Source organism: Urocitellus parryii, chromosome 3, assembly GCF_045843805.1.
Source record: "Urocitellus parryii isolate mUroPar1 chromosome 3, mUroPar1.hap1, whole genome shotgun sequence".
In the NCBI taxonomy this organism is placed as follows: Eukaryota; Metazoa; Chordata; class Mammalia; order Rodentia; family Sciuridae; genus Urocitellus; species Urocitellus parryii.
In genome coordinates this window covers 100949153-100955670 of record NC_135533.1, presented here as the reverse complement: position 1 = coordinate 100955670, position 6518 = coordinate 100949153, and the positions used below count along the sequence as shown (strand labels likewise).

The 6518-nt window shown below is 37.2% G+C and overlaps 1 pseudogene; it reads right to left on the bottom strand.

The window, feature by feature from the left end:
* Positions 1-2794: 2794 nt before the first annotated feature.
* The window catches only part of LOC144253718 (ribosomal protein eL22-like pseudogene), a 7839-nt pseudogene continuing 4115 nt past the window's right edge, over positions 2795-6518 (bottom strand).

The window sequence follows — 6518 nt, the reverse complement described above, 5'->3', positions numbered from 1 at the left end:
ACATAATGTATACATCATCTTCACTTCCACAACTTTACTCCAAGGTAATCATTGTCAGCAGCCTGATGCAAAGCCTATAAATCCTTTTTCTGTGCATTCACAGAGATACATTTATATCTACCATCTGGAGTTTATCTATTTAAATATAAGTTGAATTATAGTGTATGTGTTATCCTGCAATATTTTTTCCCCCCACTGAACAGTTTATCTTGGAGATCTTACAGTATACGTAATTTGAGCATACTTGTTTTAACAGTCAAGGTTCCAAAGCATGGATACACAAAAATTATTTATTCAATCACTTCCAAAACTTCTTTTTTTGGTGCTGGGAATCAAAACTAGGGCCTTGTGATACTACAAAAGCTCTCTACTGCTGAACTACACCCTTAGCCTAGGAAATAACATTTTATTGTGAATAAATTATAATATAAAATGGTATGACATGATAACTAGATGTTTAAAAGTATTATAGCACAAAATATTTACCAGATTTGGAAGTTCATGTGTACAAAGCATATTTAAATGTAGTTTTCAGTGCAGGAGGTGAAAAGCAAATGGACCTTACAGCCAGATAGACTTACATTACAATACCAGTTCTGACTGGAGAAAGATGAAACCTTAGTTTTGATTTGCATTTCTCTAATTGCTAGAGATGTTGAACATTTTTTCATATATTTGTTTGTTGATTGTATTTCTTCTTCTGTGAAGTGTCTGTTCAGTTCCTTAGCCCATTTATTTACTGGGTTATTTGTTTTATTGGAGTTAAGTTTTTTGAGTTCTTTATATGTCTGGGAGATTAATGCTCTATCTGAGGTGTATGTGGTAAAGATTTTTTTCTATTCTGTAGGCTCTCTTCACATTAAACCATCCCATTTATTGATTCTTGATTTTACTTCTTGCACTTTAGTAGTCTTGTTAAGGAAGTCACTTCCTAAGCTGACATGGTGAAGATTTGGGCCTACTTTTTCTTCTGTTAGGTGCAGAGCACTCTAATCTGAATGGCAATTATCAAGAAAACAAGCAACCATAAATGCTGGTGAGAATGTGGGGGAAAAGGTACACTCATACATTGCTGTTGGGACTACAGATTGGTACAACCATTATGGAAAGCAGTATGGAGATTCCTCAGAAAACTTGGAATGGAACTATCATTTGACCCAGCTATCCTACTCCTCAGTTTATACCCAAAGGACTTAAAATCAGCATACTACAGTGAGACAGCCACATCAATGTTTATAGCAGCTCAATTCACAATAGCCAAACTATGGAACCAACCAAGATGCCCTTCAACAGATGAATGGATAAAGAAAATGTGGTGTATATATACACAATGGAATATTATTCAGCCTTCAAAAAGAATGAAATTATGGCATTTGCAGGTAAATGATAGAACTAAAGAATATCATGCTAAGTGAAATAAGCCAATCCCCTCCCAAAAAAACAAAGGCTGAATGTTTTCTCTGATATGGGATGCTAATTCACAATAAGTGGGTGGGGGCTAGGGAAGAATAGATGTATTTGGGGTTAGACAGAAGGGAATGAAGGGAGGGGAGAGGATATGGGGGTAGAAAGATAGTAGAATGAATTGTACATTATTACCTTATGTGCATATATGACTGCATAATCAGTGTGATTCTACATTGGGTACAACCAGAAGCGTGAGAAGTTGTACTCTGATATGTATGATGTGTCAAATGCATTCTACTATTATGTATAACTAATTAGAACAAATAAAGTTTAAAAAAAATCCCCATGTCTGTTTCTTATCAGCCATGTAACTTGAAATAATTCACATTACTTCTTTTTGGTACCCGGGATTGATCACAGGGGCACTCAACCACTGAGCCACATCCCCAGCCCTATTCTGTTTTTTTTTTTTTTTTTTTTTTTTTAAAGAGAGAGTGAGAGAGGAGAGAAAGAGAGAGAGAGAAAGAATTTTTTTAATATTTATTTTTAGTTCTCGGCGGAAACATCTTTGTTGGTATGTGGTGCTGAGGATCGAACCTGGGCCGCACGCATGCCAGGCGAGCGCGCTACCGCTTGAGCCACATCCCCAGCCCCCTATTCTGTATTTTATTTAGAGATAGGGTGTTACTGAATTGTTTAGCCCCTCGATTTTGTTGAGGCTGGCTTTGAACTTGCAATCCTCCTGCCTCAGCCTCCTGAGCTGCTGGGATTACAGGCGTGTACCACCGTGCCTGCCCCACATAACTTTTCTAAACCTGTTTTCTCATTTTTAAATAAAATAATAGAGTCTACTCTACCTATTTTGTCTTAAGGATTAAAAACAGATATAGAACAAAGTACTGGAGATGTAATTCAGCTGTAGAGTGCTTGCCTAACATGTGGGAGGCCCTGGGTTCAATCCCTAGCACTGCAAAAATAATAAATATAAATAAATAAATAAATAGCATGTATCAAAAGTACTCAACACAATGTCTAGCACATAGCAAATATTCAAATTAAAAGGATAATGAGTTTAAATTGTTGAAAAAACTTGGTCATTCATTCCATTTTCACAGTGATTCTATATTTTCTCCCACTTGTAAAATTGAAATATTATTTTATTTGTTTATTTATGTATTTATAGATAAAATCTTCATGTTACCCATGCTTGTCTTGAACTCCTGGGCTCAAGTGACCATTCCTTAGCCTCCTAAGGTACTGGGACTATAGGTACAAGCCACCCACCCAGTAAAATATTTTTAGAACAATTTTTTATTCACTAATAAAGCCCACTTACAGGTATTTATTTCTCATGTCTACTTCATTTGTTTTATTAAAAATCAAAGTCTTAAAACGGGAGACCCTGCTGGTCCTCAGACTCTGATCCATCTTCATCTTGAATAATCTGGAAGTGGATGAAGTTCATAAGTTTCCTTGCAGATTCAATACATGAAGCCAACCATGAAGATTATTCTTCTTAAGATATTTCTTGGTAAGATATTTCAAATACCTCTTAAAGAACAATTTCACAGAAACAGCTGTGATTCTATTCTTGAAGCGTTCAACATGTACAACATCCCCAAGATTTTCAGTTTTTCCATTGACTTTAACCTCCCTCAAATTGTTTTTATTTAAAAACAGAAAAAAGGCAAAATCAGTGCAGAAAACCCTACTAGGGAAGGTACCAAAGTTTGCAAAACCAAAAATTCCACTTTCTAAGGAATGAGGGAGGTCCAAATTAAACTTCCAAGAATGTCTTTCTGCTGGTAATGATTTGACTCTTTAACTAAGACCAATTGTTCCAGCTATCAAGAAAACATGGCACAACTTGACAGCTGACCATGTGATCAGAGAGCTGAAATATTATTTTTGAATATCTTCTTTTCCGATTATAAGGCTGACATATAGTCTAAGAAGCCAACATAGAATATATTAAAAAGTATTTCTAAATGTACAAATAATCTCATCACCCTAAATATTTTATTGTTAAATGTAGATTCATTTCTTTTTTTTTTTTTTTAAAGATTTTTTTTTTTTTAAAGAGAGAGTGAGAGAGAGAGAGAGAGAGAATTTTTTTTAAAATATTTATTTTTTAGTTCTCGGCGGACACAACATCTTTGTTGGTATGTGGTGCTGAGGATCGAACCCGGGCCGCACGCATGCCAGGCGAGCGCGCTACCGCTCGAGCCACATCCCCAGCCCGACTGTAGATTCATTTCTGGGCAATCCATTTTCATGGAAGAGGAAGCGGAAAGAAAAGAGAAAGGAAGAGAAGAAGTTGAGCATGGTGGTGCACACCTGTAGTTCCAGCTACTCAGTAGACTGAGGCAGGAGGATTGCTTAAGTCCAAGAATTCATGGCCAGCATAAGCAACCTAGCAAGATCCTGTCTCCAAAAAAGGGCAGGGGAATAACACCAGAGTTTTGAGATGAAATTAGATTCCCTCCTTCTGCTGGCATGTTGCAGGCTTTTGAACCACGATGCAAGAAAAGACCACTGACTCCAATTTTAAATCAAATTAAAGCCAGCTTGTATTGTGTACACAAAAGCTGACCAGTGACTGTCTCACCTGAAACCTGGGCCAGAGAAGAGACCCTCAGCTCTCCAGGAAAAAGGTTTTATAGCACAAAGAGTTGCAAAGGACGGGGGGAGAACTTACAGCTAACAGGATTTTGACAAACATAATACAAAGATAGATAGCAGGTTAATGATCTATGTGGCATGATATTTTAAGATAGGGAGTAAATTCAGATCCCAACATCAGAACTTATGAGGTGCCGCTGAGATTTCAGACAGGGTTGTTATCTGGTCAGGGGGAGCCAGGATTTATGAGGCACCACTAAGGTTTTAGAGAGAGAGGGTTGTTATCTGGTCAAGGAGACCCAGGCATGAGTGAGTTCAGAGAATGGGCAGGAATTCCAAACAAGCTTGGAAATCTCAGTAATTTATAGTAAAACAGAAATTAACTTTTCATGACTTTGTGATGAAATGGCTCCCAATCTTAAATGGAATTAGGCTGGGTTCATCACAGGCCTCACCAACTTCCTTTTGGATTCTTACAAATATGAAGAATAAAATCCTCAGACAATAAAGGTGTATTAAGAATTGTAATGCAAAAACAACAACAATAATAATAAGAGAGCTCATGTAAAATAAATAAATAAAAATTTTTTAAAATAACAAAAGGTAGAGTGAACAAATTAGGATTTAAATGGGGGGAGAGATAACTGATATTACTGAAGGGAAAGGGGGATGCTCTCAAGGGAGAGAGTGGATCCTCTCAGAAGAGAGGGACAGTATTCCTCTCGTGCACTAATTTTATTGGAGGATCCCAGAGAAATTTCCAGAGAGCCCCATCCAAGTTCAGCTCTTGATTTTTGACTGACAGAAGGATGACATCAGACTTTTAAGTCCCCACTGCCATAACAACTCTAGGTCACTTTGGCCTATGCAGACCAGTTCTAATTGCTTTTTTTTTTTTTTTTTTTTTTTGGCACCAGAGATTGAACACAGGGGCACTCGACCACTGAGCCACATTCCAAGCCCCATTTTGCATTTTATTTAGAGACACAGTCTCACTGAGTTACTAAGCACTGAGTTGCTGAGGCTAGCTTTGAACTCATGATCTTCTTCAGCCTCCTGAGCTGCTGGGATTATAGGTGTGCACCATCGTGCCTGGCTCTAATTGGATTTTTAAAAAAATTGTTCTATTTAGTTGTACATTGCCGCAGTCCGGCTGCAGCAAAATAGCCGGGGGGTGACGAATAACTTGTGTACGTTGATACAGCAGGAATAGGAGCCGTTTATTGTAGGGCAACAGAGCTATTTATACATTTTGCACAGCTTATCTTAATTAGCATAAACTAGATACATCAATCAACCAATAAGGCATCTCCAAACTTAATGGCTCGCTTTTGTTACTTTTCAAACCACTCCCTCTGGCATTTTGCCAGGCACCATCCAGACTTGTTTGCGAACTCTAACATTCACCTGGCAAAATACCAGATGTTATTTTGACTTATTTACAGACCTTAACAGTACATGACAGCAGAATGCATTTCAATTCATCATACACAAATGGAGCACAAACATTTCAATTCTCTGGTTGTACATGGTGTAGAGATGCACCATTCGTGCAACCATACATGTACCGAGGGTAATGATGTCCATTTCATTCCACTATCTTTCCTACCTTCATAACCCCTCCCCACCCTCCTCTTTGCCCAATCCAAAGTTCCTTCATTCTTCCCATGCCCCCCATCATAGATCAATATCCACTAATCAGAGAAAACATTTGTCCTTTAGTTTTTTGGGATTGGCTTACTTTGCTTAGCATAATATTCTCCAACTCCATTTACCTGCAAATGCCATAATTTTACTCTTTTTTAATGCTGAGTAATATTCTATTGTATATGTATACCACAGTTTCTTTATCCAACTATCTATTGATGAACATCTATGTTAGTTCCAGTTTAGCTATTGTGAATTCAGCTGCTATAAACATTGGTGTGGCTATGTCACTATAGTATACTAATTTAAACTTCTTTGGGTATAGACTGAGGAGTGGTATAGCTGGGGGTCAAATGGTGGTTCCATTCCAAGTTTTCTGAGGAATCTTCCCATTGCTTTCCAGATTGGTTGTACCAATTCACAGTTCCACAAGCAATGTATGAGTGTAACTTTTTGATTCTTAAACACATCAAAAACATATCTATAAGAATATAGATTTTATAGTTAGTAAGAATTATCCTTATCTCTCTGAGTTCCAGGATCTGGTCTGTGAAAAGGGTCACAAAATTCTCTCCGTTCAGGGTAACTTGAGTTCCTCTTATCAATGTTATTTTGGGCCTACATTTCTTTTGCACATAACAAGTAGTTTGCTAAGGAATGTGACATATCCTGGTCAGTCTAGCGAACAGTCTATCAGTTTTGCAGAAACACAATGAATCACCTTTTTGCCTGATTTTTTAATATTATTTTTTTCTATATGCTGTTCTACTTTATTCTTTTCAATCTTTTTTTCCATATTTTTTTAGTTGTCAATGGACCTTTATGTATATGTGGTGCTGAGA